At 39.5% G+C, this 15,802-nt stretch overlaps 1 pseudogene; it reads right to left on the bottom strand.

Annotated features, from left to right (window-relative positions):
* Positions 1-368: 368 nt before the first annotated feature.
* LOC149223653 (nuclear pore complex protein NUP133 pseudogene) lies at positions 369-5,213 on the bottom strand (annotated as a pseudogene).
* Between the last annotated feature and the right edge of the window lie 10,589 nt (positions 5,214-15,802).

The raw sequence follows: 15,802 nt of genomic DNA, 5'->3' as shown, positions 1-15,802 counted from the left end.
CCTATGCCCTCTAGAGTCCCTTCTCTCCTCTTATTTGTCCACAAACTGTCGAGCAAGTATTGGGCGTATTGGGCTTCCTTAGTAATCTATACGTACACGTGAGGTGGAAGGGGGACATAACTTGTGGTAGCCTTCTGCAACCTACGCTAGTCCATGCATATGCTTTCCAAGATTGTACAATTGTTTATTCCATTCCATTTGCATCGACTGAACACCTTCCCTTGAATAAGGTAAAGTTCCCTGATCTTGGGATCTACTCGTATCAGAAGGCAATGCTTTCTGGACTGAGTAATCCTAAGCCTTCTGGTCCTTCATGGCCTTAATCTGGACACTAGCATATTGCCCTTTATTGTTGAAATTTGGTTTCTCTACAAATCTCCCATCACCAGCCGTCTACTCCAATACTCTGCTTGATAACCACGATATTCTTCCTCTCATTCAACTTTAGCAGTAATTTCACCAGCATATGCTTCTAGTAAAATATCAGTAACCTCTTCTAGCTGAGAAGCTAAAATTGATTTCATTGAAGGTCTAAAACATCTGCTTCCATTTTTAATTCTAGGATAAGTGATCCTAGCTTCTAAATTCCATACCGTACTATCAGTTGGCAATACCAAGGTGTTAGACCTTCAAGATATGGATACCAAGAGTATTGGATATCTCTATTGCAAATAGCAGTGCGTACTACACTTGTGCAAGCAATTGAGATTTCACGAAGTCGTTCTATTTGTAACAGAAGTGGCAGCTCCTTTCCTATTACATAAGTTAGATGTTTGTTAACACAGGAAAATAACTCCTCCAACTCAAAAACTCAACTATAAAACACTTTTGCTTTCTCTCTATCCATCAACATTACATTTTCTTACTACCTTTCTCACCAACTATCTGGACAAGATCCCAAAGAGAGCCACTAATTTCATTGTGTTGTAAATCAGTATTTAGAGACTCAAGCCTTCTTTGTGGCCTAGCTTGGGCAGATGCATTATGCAGTTCCTTGAGTCGAATCATGGCAGAAAGTTTTTCACCGTGTCGCATGATAGATTGTAAAAATTCTCTCTACCTCATCTGAAGCTCTTCATGGCACTTGGAGGTAGCAAGAAACTGCAAAAAATGTCGATGTCAGTGCTTTTTTTCTAAAAGCTGGGAAGATATAGTAGCCATTGCTGCTATATTTTCTCCTCTACTTGCTATCCAGTGTTTTACAAGTCTGTCAACAATAGCTCGACTTAGATGGGTAAATACATTCATTTCCCCATCTCTTTCAAATGCACTAGCCTGATGGAGCTTTTCAAATGCTCCTTCAATTTGCCCTAAGTTAAGAAAATTTTGAAATAGATGCCCAATTAAACTTTCTGCTTCCTCATCTTGGGCAGTACGCTGGCCAACTCCTTTCAGTACAGCCCTTTCTCCATTATCTCTGGAAATCCATGCCTCAGTACTTTCTCTTCGAAGAGAAAAATTACCTCCAACCACAAAGTTTTTCCTTTCTTCTTCTGTAACTCCTTCATTGGAGGTCCCTTTATGGGACAAACTTCGTTTGGTTGGTTCAACATCACCTAATAGAATAGCTTTTTCAGGGATTTCCCATAAACTTGCTTTCTCTATGAGGACTATCCATGCACCTTCCTCACCACCATCCACCGACGGAAAAATTGAGGCATCTAGAACCTTCCCTGCATCCCACGATAACTCAAACTGATATAGGGATGTAGCTTCATTCCAATAGTGAGTAACGGTTGTTGTTCCATCTCCAAATAATATCATTGTAGATCCAGCAGGCTTGACACCTACTCCTAGATGCATAGAAAATAGGAAATCCTCCTCCACTTGTGATTTTGGAAAAATCACCCTAACTGGAGCATTTCTTTCAAAAAAAAATATTCCAAAAGCCAACTCATCACCTCTCATCTTTTGACCAGATGACTTGTAACACAATGTCAAAAGGGAGTACTTTGGTATTTCGTTATGTTGTTTGTTCAAGAAGCTTCACAAGCTATCCCCACAATGACATAAGGTGGCCCTGAAATGTTGAAAACTGTGAGCATCCATCACAGAAATTCTCACCCAACAATTAGATGAGTGTGGTGGCACTGTGGATGTCACGCTTTATGCAGGTGATTTAAACAGTTTCTATAGGGCATGTGTTTTTAATCTCGTGTGAAATCGAATATAGACCTTAACCTCAGTGAAAAGCTCAGATTACATATACAGGCACTAGATTATGGCACCCAACCAGCCTGCTTATGAATTTGCAACTATATTGTCTTACATGATTAACAAAAATGTAATTAGACAAAACAAACAAATTTTAACAGATAATTAAAGCACTGAATGAGCATCATCTACAAAGTCAACATGCTCTCCAAACTTCCATTTTAGACTCTTATGTGAGGCCAGATGCAGCAAAATCAACAAACTAATCAGGCAGGCCAAGTGTAGGGTCAAGATTTATGTGAGCTGAAATACACACTACCAGGTCAGATATGTTGTCTAGAATGGTGGACAACTTTGTATGTTTCCTGTGCAAAACCTGTAGTGGCCCACGGTTCCTCTTACCAGTCTCAAGGGATAATGACATATACAGCCTCAAGGGTGAACTAGACCCCAGCCTTATTTGCCTTTGAGTGATCCTCAAAACCATGCTTCTAATTTGCCCATGCTAGTGGCAAGTAAATTAAACTGCCATGGACATCCACAATGTCTTTATCACATTGGTGAAGGCACTTCTTTCAACCCCAAATCTCCCTGAAAATGCAACAACAGTAGTGAGACATGGAGGCTCTCAAATAAGGACCAATAGAGTCACCTTGATCCCAGGGAACCAGTGGGGTCACTCAGTGTCAGGCCCTCCACCAAAATGTGGATCTCCAAACTAAACCCTCAAGCCAAACAAGAATGATCATGCTTATGTTTCAACATATCGATAACCCTTATTAAGCAGCCAATTTAAAAGCTAGAAATGATAGCCATCAACCCTGGGTAAGGCCATCAAGTTTCACACACAGGAATCGAATACTGGTAAAAAAAAAATCACCAAATTGTAATGAAGGGGGGGTTGATGTCTATGGCATTTACCCCTCCACTCCTTGATATGCTCTTCAAAAGACAAGTGGAGGGGGATCCCCAAAAAAAAAAGAGCCAAAAACTTTTTTAATGACCTCCGTTAACTATTAATCATGGGAGGGGTTCGGTCAATACCTTAGCCCCAGTGCAGTTGCCTATCAAAATTCCCCCTCCCAAGGCTGTTGGAAGCGGAATTCTTCCAGTAGAGGAATGTTTCAGAAGCATTTTTATATATACATATTTTCATATAATTGTTGCATATATATATATATATATGTATGTATGTATGTATGTATGTATGTATGTATGTATGTATGTATGTATGTATGTATGTATGTATGTATGTATGTATGTATTTTCAAAAGAAAACATGCAAAAAGTTGAGTCAACTACAGAAAACATGAAAACATATATTTAACTACTAGATTAGTGATGATCATTTATGCACCAACCATTTGGTACAAAAATAACAACAATCATTTATTAGTTATAGCATTATCATCAATCACAACCTTCAAGTTTCCACATATAAAATTTGTCATCGACAAAAAATAATAAATAACATCAACCATGAAATGAAGCAAAGCATCATATTCATTACCAAAGAGTTGTTAGATTCAAACTATAGTTCAAACCTTAAAGGCAAGTTCAAAGTTAAATCTTAAAAAGGCTTATAATATTTACGAAATAGGCCATAATAAAAAAAAAATTACTAATTTCTGGGGACTGCTTTTAAACAACAAAAAGAGAGAGATCTAGTATCTACTAAGCTTTCTTCTTGCGACAAGAAACTTCTAATTTCTTTTCCCATGATATATGAGGAAGAGAAGCAAGAGTAGGTGAAAGTGTTCATGGAACATGACCAGCAACTACATGGCCCCCATGTAATGCTAAGCATTGCGAAGCTAAAGGAAAATCCCCTACATCCGGAAAACTGCTAGCAGATGGGGGTGGCGTGCTTTCTCCATGAATATAATCACCCAAAAGTTCAGCTTCCAAGCACTCTATAACTATGAACCCATCCTGTAAATTAGCCTCCTTTGGATTTTTGTCCCTTATGACATTGTTGATCACCTCTAGTGAGTGTTGAGGTGTCTTAATGAAAATTGTTCTTATGCGCACTTACCTAGTGTCGTTGCCCTCAAAATCACATAACCATGGGGGTTTGTTACTATGATTTATTATTGATATCCCATATTAGATAATGCACATTATGTCCTTGGGTGACGTCATCATTTCTTGTTTGGAGGCTTGCATATCACACATATGGTGTTTGAAATGTGATTGAGGGCCTTGCATAACATTGCTCAAACATTTGATTCACCCTTAGCACATTTATGATTAAGGATATCCATCAACTAAGAGTTTCCTTAAATATTGTTGGTTAATTATTGCTCCTTGACACAGTGAATTAGTTTTTGGGCATGTTTGCATGTGTTCATAGGGTTTCACTTGGATTATTGTTTCATGATTTTGATTGGTGAACCTTGAAGTAGTACACCCACCCTTTGTTGCATAAGTTATGTCCCTTTTGGTGGATGTCTTGATGACATGGAAAAGTGGTTGTGGTTTGTTAGAAGAATGCCAATGGATATTTATAGTTTGGCTATGATGTGGCATGTTGTGAGTAGTTATTTTCTTGATAGAGGAAATCACTACCCTTATTTGGCATCTTCTCATGCATTTGGAGGCATTTAGACCTTGCTTGAATGGTCTTCTATATTGACACCCATGGTTTTGGTCATTTGGCATGTTATTTTCACATTGTATCATATGGTTTCTCTTGGTTTGGGAAGATCCTTTATTACTATATTGGAGAGTGTCCTAGTCTCATTACACAATCTCTTAGGGTGAACTATTTATCATATTCCTTGGAGGAGAGGTGTTGGTACATGTGCATTTAACCAGTTTGGCACATTGATTGAGGACGCCCCACTTCTTTGAGGAGGTTATAACAACTTTATGGAAAATTATGGCACATGTTTCTATGGGATTACTATTTATGGCCAATTTGGTTAACCATGGGAGATAATTCCCTAACATCTTATTACTATTTCCATTTGGAGGAGTTACATTATTTGTCTACAAGACTCTAATTACCTTGGCATATTCTTTGAAGTCACTCCACTTGTAAAGGTGGTCATGACCATTATTTGCAAAAATATTTTTTCATGGATTATCCTTGAAGGATGAGTTGCTCTCTTCTTGGATAAACAACCTTAACATATTCTATTTTGGCCATGTATTTGGCATCTCAAGGTGGCTAACTACCTTGTCTAAGAGACTACTCCCATTTTGGCTTGAGTATTGTTATCACCCCAAGAAACTCTCCTAGGTTGTAGCTCAGAGATGCTCGGGAAAATTACAAACTCAACTTAATGTTGGAAATGGATGAATGGAAGGAATGATGCTTTTTCAAGCCAAATAACTACTTCTTCTTTGCTTGACTCCAGACATGCATGAACACCCCCAGACTACAAGGCTTTAGACCACCAATTACTCACAACTTAAGGATTGGGTGAATATGGAGAATACTGACCACACCAACAGATGCACAGGACCCTGTGATGGCCAGTTGCAACCAGTAAAGAGGTCTGCAAATCTAATTCCCTACTGCACATACAGGATGACAACTCTTTGTCACTAGGTGAAAATAAACCTGATTAACACATTCACTGATACATGCAATATTCAAACACAAAGGTAGGATGATAGCTCCTCTAATGCTATACATCAAGAGTTCAGGAAAACTACATATCAAGCATAGCCTAGAATAGAATAGAAATGGAAAGTGAGCAATTAACAGCAAAAGAAGCTTGTATTCGCTGAAAATGAAGACGAGATGTTGCAAGTATCAAAGCAGTTACAGTCTCCAGAAGTTGAACCTTACATCAAAACAACAACCATCAACCTTGATTACATCTGTTGTCTGGCTATATATAGAGTTTCATTACAAAGACGTTCTGCTATTCTAGGCATGGAGGAGTCATAATTGACCACCAACCGCTTTAACTGCTTGATGGAGTCTCTGGTGCAATCTGCCTGCTTTAGTGAACGAATTTGATCTTCTCGGGTGCTCTGTTGTACTTCTAGAGCAAGTGGAGTGTCGTATGGATGAAATTCCATAACTGCTAAATGCTTTTAACTGCTCGAGCCTTGTCCTTTTCCTTCTCGATCATCCTTCATGTTGAATGCAGTTGTTGAGGAGCTACTATGCCGAGTACTGGATGCTGGCCACCTTCGTCCTTTCAAGAGTATGGAATGGTTATGGACGTGGATATTCAGGACAGATGGAGGAAGAAGTTCAGCCATTAGATTGGACGGATCGACGGCGGGGAGTGCTTGGCGGGAAGTATCAGGAGGAAATGGGAGCAAAGCGATTGTGAGCCATTTGATCTCAGGTGGGCAGATCCAACGGTCATTGGGTGGAGGACATGCACGGGGGTTAACGAGCGGGGACGGAGGACGGGTGGTAAGTGGTATTGATCGCACCGCCATTGGGGGGGAAGCGGTAAACGTACAATGACAAGCGATCTCAATCATCGTGCGACGCATGGTGGACGGGGCGGGATGAAACCGCTTTTGATCGCGAGTTATCGCGCGGTCAGTTTGCGGGTGCGGGAGGAGTGAACGACGTTGGATCGCTTGGTAGGTGATCGGACGGCAGGGTTTAAACTGCGCGGTTTCGTCGGATGTGACAAGGAAATGTTAAGTCGAGGTTACGGTGAAGGTTTTATGGAGGCACATGGTCGTGTGGGCACAGGTTTTTATAAGGTTTTGTGCATTGATGCCCAGGGCTTTGAAAATAACTTTTTAATATGATTGTCAACATAAGCACGGGAAGTTAAGACAAAAGGAGGGTGAGAAAGGTAGAGGGGAAGGTGAGGGTAACCATTATAAACCCCGTTTTTTAGCATGACCATGGACAAAGGGGCCCCCAGCTTTAGAAAATATTGATTATATAGCAGAGATAACACTGGCTCCTTGGATGAGATCCTCCCTGTGAGGTCTCAAGAACTTGCAGATCAATGCCTTTCCTGTAAAAACCAATTAGCAAAATTTCCTAGTGTTCCATTGGGCATGGAGTCTAACTGAGCTTATACTAAAAACTAATAAAATAACATATTTACAACCTTAAGGCCAAAAGACCTTAGATGACATAAATTTTCAAAAACCGCCTATTAACTAGGCCATCAAAAACTACTTCTCCTCCCATACTTTTCAGCATGAAGTATTGTTCCCTTGGATCTGAGAAATAATAAAAGGCCCTGTCCAAAAGGCATCAAACTTCCCATAGTTGCCTTTTTTCTCTTTCAGTACATCCCACTTAAGAACCAAGTCTCCAACCTGAAAATTATCTGATTTTGTCCTCCCGTCAAAGACTTCCTTGATCTTCTTCTGATGTGTTGCAGACTTTTGAACCAATTGTTCCCTGATTTGAAGTACCTCTGCTAAATCAATGATTCTTTTGGCCATGTCGTTCTGCTCTTCTTGTAAGAACTTTTCCACAGGGAGAGTTAACTGGATCGGGAACACAGCTTCAGTGCCATATACCAGCTTAAATGGATAATTCCCTGTGGATTTCTTGGTGGTTACTCTGTCAGCCCACAGTGCATATTTGAGCTTAGAATCCCAGTTCTTTTTGTTGTCTTCCAACAACTTTTTAATTATCCTTATCAGACTTTTGTTGGAAGATTCTGCTAGACCATTGCCTTGAGGGTAATATGAGGTGGCATGAACCAGCTTAATGCCCATTGAGTCACGCATGTCCACCAATTCTTTTGCCTTGAAGGCTGCTGCATTGTCTATGATTATTTTATGTGGACAACCAAATCTGGTGAAGATATTCTGTGTCAAGAACCTCATGAAAACATGCTAATTAGCCTTTCTGGAAGGGATTGCTTCAATCCATTTAGTGAAGTAATTAGTGGCAACTAAGATCCATCTGTGTTGGCCACTGATATGTGGATTGATTTCTCCAATGAATTCTAAGCCCCACTGCTAAAAAGGGTCGTTTGCATGTATTGGTTTCAAGGGCAGGGACTTCAATTGATGTTTTCCTTCAAATATTTGGCACCTGTCACATGATTTAACAAATGAGAAGACATCAGCAAACAAGGTGGGCCAATAATACCCAGCTCTAAGGATTTTGTGGGCTGTAGTTTTCCAATAATGATGCCCTCCACATATGCTGGAATGAAATTGTTGCATGACTTCAATGGATTGTTCTTTGTCCAGACACCTCAAAAGAATTCCAGAGGGGTCCCTCCAGTAAAGCAGATTTTCATGAATGCAATATTTTGCTGCCCTGAGCTTAATAGTTCTGGCTTGGCTTGCACTAAAGCCTGGAGGAATTTCTAGCTTCAGCAAAAATTGAGCTATTGCAGAGTACCAATCACAAGAAGCTAAATTTTCTGCCAATGACTGATTTTTTCCTAGTTCAGCTGTTTCTTCTTCTATTTGACCCCTTTCTGCATCTGTGCTTATGAGATTTATGTCCAGCATTCTGCAATTTTCTTCAGCCAATAATTTGGCAAGGCCCTGACCTCTGACCAGCTTAGTGGGCTTCAATTCTATGTTAAATTCAATCAGCTTTGCAATCCATTTAGCCCTTCTTCCATCAACATCAGGCTGTGTCAGAACATCTTTTATTGAAGCAGAAGGTACGTATGCCATTATCTTGGAATGCAGAATGTAAATTCTGAATGCTTTCAAAGACTTGACAAGAGAATATGCCTGTTTTTCAATGATATCATACCTCAGCTCAGCATCCCTTAAGGTTTTGCTGAAGAATGCCACTGGATGCTCTGAGCCTTCTTCATCTGCTTGCAATAGAACTGCTACAAGGGTGTCTTCAGAGGCAAATTAAAATATATGGAATTCCTTGCTGTAATCTGGACTTCTTAAAATGGGAGCTTCCATAATAGATTTCTTAATGGACTCAAAGGATCTTCTTGCTGCATCAGACCATTTGACTTCGGACCCCTTTCTCAACATGGAGGTAATATGTTTTACAAGTTCTGCAAAATTTGGGATGAACCTCCTTATAAAATTAATTTTGCCCAGAAAGGACTATATGTCTTTCTTTGATCTCGGGACAGACAAAGTCTATATTTCTCTTACTCTTTCTAGGTCAATTCGGACACCTGCAGCAGAAACAACATGTCCTAATAGCTTACTCTCTTCTAAAGCAAATTGTGACTTTTTAGGATTGACTGAAATCCCAAACCTTCTGCACTTCAGGAATAATTTCTTTAAATGCTATAAATGGTCTTGATGGCTGCTGGTGTACAATGTTATATCATCTAAGTAGATAAGGACAAATTTATCCTTCTCTCCCACAAATGCTATATCCATAGATATCTGAAAGGTGGCTCTAGCATTCATCAGTCCAAAAGGCATCTTGGAATACATAAAATTTCCCCAAGGAGTGGTGAATGCAGTCTTCTCTTGGTCATCTGGATGTACAGCAACCTGATTATACCCTGAAAATCCATCTAGGAAAGACATCACTTTGGCCCCTGAGACCTTCTGCAGCAAATGCTCCATCTTGGGCAGAGGATAGTTGTCTTTCTTGGAGCATTTGTTTAAGTTTCTGAAATCAACGCAGAGTCTGATTTCTCCACTCTTCTTCCTCACCACTACCAAGTTGGCTACCCACTTTGAATATCTGAGAGGGACTATGATTTTGGCAGCCAGTAACTTCTTTATTTCTTTTTCAATCAGAGGAAGGAGCAAAGGATTTATGGGTCTCAGCTTCTACTTAAAAGGGATGGTGTCTTTCTCTAAAGGTATTTTATGTTGGATGATCTTTTTTTCATATGTTTTCAGGTCACTATATCCCCAGGCAAAGACATCAGCAAATTGCTTCATTAAATTGTAGTATTCAGCACTATGGGTAGCAAACATATGAGTGGACAGATTTATGTATCTGGGTTGATCTGGACTCCCTATATTGTGCTTACAGACTACAGACTGGTCTTCTTTTTGGGCAGCCTTGTAAGGAACATCATTCTGGTCAAACAACTTTTCTAAAGGAACTAGACCCTTAGGTATATGATTGCTGGGCAGCTGGACAATGTTATCTTTACCAATTCTGTTTCTAAGCTAGGATTAGGGATTTTCTTCCAAGGCTTCATTATCTTGGTCAATTTTCATTTCAGATAATTCATCAATGACTTGCAGAAATCTATTCATTTCATTATCATCTTCAAAGACTTTCCAATGCTGGACATTATCAAGCAAGGATGGTCTATATTTCATTTGAACTTCATAAACTAGTCTTGGAGGCATGGGAGGGATAAACATGCTAGCAGACACAACAAGGGAATCGGTAAGCTAATTTTTTACTCTAGGGATGTATGAGATACAAAAATTGTCAAAAGAATCTTTGAGTCTCCATACCTCATCTCTATATGCTTTCAGCCTTGGGTGCTTTGCTTGAAATGTTTTATTCACTTGCTGAATGATAAGATCAGCATCTCCAAACACCTTTATGTTCCTGATTCCTCTGTCTTTAGCTGCATTGAGACCCAATATCAGAGCCTCATACTTTGCTATATTGTTCGTGACTTGAAAGGCCAGCTTAAAAGACAAATGTGTGCTTTCTCGTTCTGGAGCACCACTCCTGCTCCTGCAGTCTCCCTAGAACATGCTCCATCAAAGAACATCTCCCAAACCTGACTTCCTTGCTCTCCATCGGCCTAGATTATTGGTTTCCTGATCTACATTGAGGCCTTCTGAGACTCTTCTATTTGGAGAATACATGCTCCAAAATCATTGTCCACAGCATAGATAGGATGATTAGAAGGATTACTCTCATCACTGATAATGTAGGCTAGTTGTGCTTCTCTGTAAAATCTCCTGCTTTCCTCTCCAAAGACTGGGACAGTGGCATAAGATAAGTCATTATGTAATGTCCCACCTAGTCTCTTAATCCACCCTCTGGACAACAGCATGCCAAACATGGGAGGGACATCTGCTACCACAATATCCATCATCGTGCTCTTCATGGGCAACTGAGTCAGGGTAATGGCCATGTCTTTGATTAATCCTAGGCATTTTACCTTTCTTGAATCAAATGAGAATAAGTCATGATATGGTCTAGTGATATCAAGGCCTAACTCCTCCATGACAACTTTAGGCATCAAATTGTGGCTGGCCCCTGTGTCTAGCAGGCAATTGTGGAGGATTTTGTCATGAATGGTCAAGGAGACATAAAATGATGGAGAATTATTATCAACAGGTTTAATCATCGGGCTAAGCACAACCGCAGGCTTACCATCTTGCAAATTGACATAGTCAGTGGGGGTTTGTGTGGCTTTCAGCTCAAGAGCATTAAGGATAGGCTTTCTAAAAACTTCACTCTTTACAAGTTCTATTAGAGGTACAGATATTTTTAACTTCTGGACTTCTGACTCAAAACTGAAAGGAGAAAGGGACTTATTAGGACCTCTTACCTCTTAAGCTAGTGCTTTGAGGATGACTGGATCAGCCACTAGCTTCTTCTGTCTGATATTTGTTGCTCTGTTTGGACAGCAGCTCTTTGGGCAAGGTTCTCCTTGACATTGTTTGATTTTTACCTCAGATTATATCTTTGTTGTTCGCCAGTCTGCAAAACAGCCTCTCTATCCCACTCTTGACTGGTTTGGTCCTGTAGTAATGATTCTTCGTATGCAGCCAATGTCAAAAAGGTAGCACTACCTTTATCTTCCATGCAATGATTTCATCCTCTTCTTCAAACTGCTCTTCCTCCATGACTACATTCTAGAACGGAGCCTTAACCCTTTGTTCTTCATTGACTTCTTTACCCATTTGAATGATTTGCAACTGTTCATTTTCTCTCCTAAATGGATTTGGATTTCTTGGAGCAAATGTGTTTTGAAACCTTGCTTTCCCAAAACTCTGCTCAACTTTCAGCTTAGATATCTCAGCAGCCAATGACTCTATCATCTTAGTCATTTTATCTAATTTAGGTTCTGACGATGAAGCAGAGGAAGAGGAAGCCTCACCTCTCTGCGTCCTTCTATGAACATGAATTTAAGCTTTTCTACAGCCATAATATTTGATTCCACCTCTAGTGCTACATCTTGCATATCAAATAGAGTGGCACATATTCTTTCTCTCAAAAGCAGGTAGAAATCTGAGTCAAAAGCATTAGCATAAGTAAGTTTGGCAGACGTGGGGGTAGGCTTTACTTCAGCTGGTATCTTATTATACATATGGTTGAATATTTTATTAAAATCAGGCAATGATTCCCCATTTTCTCTCTTCAGGTTTCCAAACTCTATATGGTAATAGAGCATATCCTTCCTATCTCCCCATTGCTTCAGGAATGCATCATCCAATGCTTCAATGTCTGCTATGGACTTATGGGGCAAGTCTTAGAACCACTTTCTGGCCTATCCATCAAGGCTCTGGGCAAACACTCTCATCCACACATCATCTTCACTGATATCTAAGTTATCAGCATAACTATAAAAAGATTCAAGGTGTTCTTCAGTTGTTACTCCCTCTATACCAGTGAATTTGGGCATATATTTCTAATATTCTCCTGCAGGCATAGCATTCAAAGGAACAGGCAAGACCAGGTGTCTATACCTAGCAGCTATAATTATTTCCATCTTCGTGGGAGCTTGCTGGCCTGCCATGACTGGGATAGGTGGAAGGATACTGGTAGATTGAATAGTAGGAGGTGTAATGAAATAGATGACAAACACACAGGAATATGATGAACTGTATGGGAGGCTTTGTTGGGTCCCTATAATACTAGTGATTACCCCATTACTATTGTAGTTATACCCCTTATTTATATTGTTGTGCCCCCATTGCCCCCATATTGTTATTAATGTGCCCATAGAATCCCTCTATTGTTATTTTTGTGGCTTTATATTATTATTGTTAGGTCGGCTGGATTATATTGTGACTCCTTAGACTCCTATATATAGAAAGGAGGTTTTGTCATTTGTATCATCCAAGAATTGTTCATTTATGTAATGTAAAGGAGGTTGCCCCCTCGAAGAGGCTGAATTCTAAGGCGTGGATCTCTCTTTTCTATCTTTTTGTGAGCTGGTTTCATAACATTTGGTATCAGAGCTTTGGATTCTAGGGTTTCGCTGCTCCAAACAGGTCATCGTGGCATTTTCACTATAACTTTTTTTCTGTGACGTTTCAGAAGTCGCAAAAAAAAACCCATTTGAGAAGAAATCGCGCTGAACCTTGTCTCCGAATTTCAGAGCTTTTCGTGTGATATTTTCGGAGATATGATCTTAGGAAGTTGGTCTTTTTGCAGACTCCTGAATTACACTCAAAACAGGTGACCTGGGGAAAATCGTCATAACTTTCTTTCTGAGCATCGGATTGAAATTTCGTAAGAAGGTACAGAAAGAGGACGGACTGTAGTTTTCTTTTATATATTTTTCAGAGTCAAAGGTTGAAACAGTGACACATGGCACTTCGTACAAGTTCGCTCTACTGAACTAATCTATAATCAGGTCACTGCGGGAGATTGTGCATAACTCTTTCTTGGAAAATCCAATTTGGATCAGACTAGTGGCATTAGAAAGAGGACATAGAAGGCTACTACAGGTCAACATTTTAGGACTGGATGATTCGAAATTACAGAGATACATCAGATTCAATACCAGGCTTCTACAAAGAAAAAAAAGGTGTAGTTTTTTTTTTAATTTTTGCATAAGCTTGGTTTGAAGGAATTCAAAGGGCATAGTAAAGCATTATTATCTGTAACTGATGCCCCGAGGAAAGAAAATGCAAACACCTAGTAAGGAACCTGAAAGCTCTAGCATGACTCATGAAGAAGAGGAAGAAATGCTACATGATATATCAAAATTACAAGAACAAGTGCAACAAATGTCACGCTCACAAAAGCTAACAGATGCTAAGATAAATGGCGTGGAATCTAAGATAAAGGGCATGGAAGCTAAGATGGATGGCATGGAAGCTAAGGTGAATGGCATGGACGGTAAAATTGATGGCATGGATGATAAGATGGAAGAATTGAAGATAAATATGAATAAGTTGCTACAAGAAATGGTCACTAAGGGTGAAAGAGTACTAAAGGAAACTCATGATGAGAACAAAAGAAATGTTAATCATGATTCCATAGACTCTAATGTTGGATCGAAGACTCACCATGTTCCAAAAATCGATATGAGGAAGTTTGATGGCAAGGATCCCGCCACATGGATATTACAGATGGAGCAATTCTTCGATCTCAATAATGTGCAAAACACACAAAAGGTACGTATGGCAACTTTATATTTGGAACCAAATCAGTTTGTATGGTATCAATGGCTTTGTTCTCGTAAACAATTTATCACTTGGGCAATTTTTACGGAAGAATTGATAGCACATTATGAGGATACAAAAAGCAACACTTTTTTTAGCCAATTGATAAGTCTCAAACAAAAGGGTTCAATAATGGAGCACATTGAGGAGTTCCAAAAATTGAACATAAGGGTAAAAGATATTCCAGAGGAGCATAGGATTGATGTGTTCATAGGGTCTTTAAAGGATAATATCCAACATGATGTGCGCCTTTGGGAACCTGATTCATTAGAGAAGGCATTCAGGTTAGCAAGAAAAATGGAAAGCAAAATTATGGCAACTAGGAAGCATACCATTCACAACTATAAAGACGGAAGTGTTGTTGCCCATAGTCTTCCACAACCTACAAGGTTGACACAACAACAATTGGAAGAAAAAAGAGCAAAAGGGCTTTGTTACAATTGTGATAGCAAATACACAAAAGGTCATAAGTGTGCTGAGAAGAAATTATTCTACATAGATTGTGAAGAGGAAGAAGAAAAGGAGCAAGAAAGGTCAAAAGAAGAGGATATATTCCAGGAACAAAGCCTAGATGAAGAACAAATAAATCCGACCATATCTTGTAATGCATTGGCGGGAATTACCACTCCTCAAACCATCAAGATAGAAGGACAAATCAAGAAGAAAAAGGTAATAGTGTTGATTGATTCAGGAAGCACCCACAATTTTATTCATTGTAGGGTAGCAAAAGAATTGAATTGCTTCCTATATCCAGCACCAGAGTGTCAAGTGATGATTGCAAATGGAGGAACAATAAATTTTTCTGGAAAGTGCCATAATATCAAGCTATCCATGGGAGAATATGTATTGACTAGCCCAATGCTTTCCATTCCAATGGGAGGTGTTGATGTTGTACTAGGAGTCCAATGGCTACAATCCTTGGGTACAATAGCTTTTAATTTTCAAGAACTTTTCATGAAATTTTCTATGGAAGGAAAGGAAGTTGAATTAAGGGGTATTGCAGGGAAACCAGGAAAGATAATCAGCTCTAATGGCATGACAAAGCTTCTAAAAAAGGAGCAAAGAGGTGTAATTGCACAATTATGTTCGCTAGATGTTTCCACATTGGAATCATCTATTTCTCCAGATCTCCAAAAAGTCCTGGACAATCATTCCAAGGTATTTGAGACTCCCAAAGGTCTCCCACCTATGCGTGATCATGATCATGCTATTCATCTGATTCCAGGAAGTGTTCCTCCAAACATCAGGCCGTACAGATATCCCTATGTCCAAAAAAGTGAAATTGAACGTATGGTTGCAGAAATGCTAGAGGCTGGTATAATTCAACCGAGTCAAAGTTCTTTCTCTGCTCCAGTAGTATTGGTGCACAAGAAGGATGGATCATGGCGCATGTGTCCGGATTATAGGGAGCTCAACAAGCTCACTATTAAAG

Source organism: Pinus tabuliformis, chromosome Q, assembly GCF_031772625.1.
Source record: "Pinus tabuliformis cultivar Carrire ecotype Pingquan chromosome Q, CPIR1, whole genome shotgun sequence".
NCBI lineage: Eukaryota > Viridiplantae > Streptophyta > Pinopsida > Pinales > Pinaceae > Pinus > Pinus tabuliformis.
This window is presented reverse-complemented; position numbering and strand designations above follow the sequence as displayed.